The following is a 1,946-nucleotide window of genomic DNA, read 5'->3' as shown; positions in this document are numbered from 1 at the left end:
ATTGCGGTGTGACCATCCCCCCTGGGGGGTGATTTCTCGCTTTCTGTCTCTCTGTCTCTCTCTGTCTGTCTGGCGAGCGCACGTACCCTATAGCAAAAACCTCTCCAGAAATAAAACCAAAAAATAAGAATACTCCCAAATAATTTCCAATTCCAAGGGGTCAGGAAGGGAGAACATTTTGTTTCCATTTAAAGAAACAAACAAACAAAAAGAAAAATCATTTTAACAAATTGCTAAAACTATCAATAGCTCAAAAGAAAGCAAAATGCTTAAATTGGGAAAACAAAGCACAGTAAAGAAAAGGATAGTAATGTTTTACTCAAAAGTCATAAAATTCTATTTCACCAGTTCAGTCTTATGTAATTAATCTTTCTTTTGTTGAATTTGCAGTGTTACTGTGGTCGGATCTTTCTGTTTAAATCCTGGAAGTTAACATTCAACATTATTCTTGATATTTCTTGTCCCTAGCACTAAGTTGGTCATTTTCTTGGTTCCTTTGCTCTCTTATTTCTGTATGTGTGTCTTTAGTTTTCCTGGTAAAGCACTCCTTTCAGAACTTCTTAAATAGCTGGTCTGGTGTTAGTAAATTCTTTTATGTTTTGTTTATCTGAGAATGTTTTTTATCTTTTCTTCCCATATGAAGGATAACCTTGCCGGGTATAGTATCTTGGTTGAAACTGTTTTTCACTTAACACTTTGTGAATGTATTTTCCCATTCTTTCCTTGTTTGCATTGTTTCTGATGAGAGGTCTGAGGTTAGCCTGATGAGATAACCTTTATAAGTAACCTGATGTTTCTCTCTTGCCAATTTTAGTATCTTGTCTGTGGATTTGGTCAATCTGGCTATCATGTGTCTTGGAGAAGATTTTCTTGGGTTGATTCTATGTGGAGTCCTTTGTATTTCTTGGGTCTGGATATTTGCATGCCTCTCTAGATTTGGGAAGTTTTCTTCCAGGATTTCATGGAATAGAAGATCAATGCCCTTATTAGTCTCTTTACTTTCTGAGATACTGATTATCTGGATGTCTGGGCACTTGGTATCTATATTTCTCGTAGTATTCTCATTTTTTCTGGTTATTTTCTCACTTGTTTTGGTTGTTTTTTCTAGGTCAGAGGTTTTGCCTTCAACATCCAAGATTTGATCTTCTGCATGGATTAATTTGCTTTTAATACTTCCGAGGGAGGTTTTGATCTTCTGTATTTCAGCCTTCATCTCTAACAGTTCCATTTGATTCCTTTTTATGGTGTGTATTTCCCCTTTCAGATGCGCAGAACTCCTGCACCTCCTGGAACTCGTTATCTCTTTTCTCCTTCATCTTCTGGAATTCATTGTCTCTCAGCTCTTGTATCTGGTTTAGTTTTGTTACTATGAGTTCCACTATACTGGCTGTGGATGGTGAAGGATGTTCTTTTCCCTGAGGGCAGAGAGATGTTCTTGGCGTCTCTTATTTCTTGTGTTTATATGGTGGTTTCTGGTCATTCTGTGACAAAATCTCACCTCCACTTGTCTGAATGTTTCAGGGGTCTAGATGATGAGGTTTAGAGCATAACTTTAGTCACCTGGGTCCCGAACGCACCAGGACACACCTCAGATTTAAAATGGCTTCTTTTCTGAGGTTTCTTTGGATCTAGGAGATGATCCCAACAAGGTCTTCATGCCATGATCTACTCCCAGCCTTAGCTGGCCCTGGATCATGGGCATGCCTGTCAAATTCAAGGAAATCTCCAGATACGAACTGAGAACCTTCCCATGTGTGTCAACCTTGCAGTTTTTTACTGCTGTGCCACTGCCCGGCCCCCTATCCCCTAGCTTCTGACATGTCTGTAAAACTCTTACTATGACCAGGTATGTCAGGGGTTCGTCATGATGATACTGAAAAGAACCTCATGGGTCACCTCTGAATGACGCTAAGGAACCAACTCATTATTTTGAAAGCTGATAAAGC

This window comes from Tupaia chinensis, unplaced genomic scaffold, assembly GCF_000334495.1.
Source record: "Tupaia chinensis unplaced genomic scaffold, TupChi_1.0 Scaffold143861_1, whole genome shotgun sequence".
Lineage (NCBI taxonomy): Eukaryota > Metazoa > Chordata > Mammalia > Scandentia > Tupaiidae > Tupaia > Tupaia belangeri.
The sequence above is the reverse complement of the archived record's forward strand: the minus strand, read 5'-3'. Positions refer to the sequence as shown.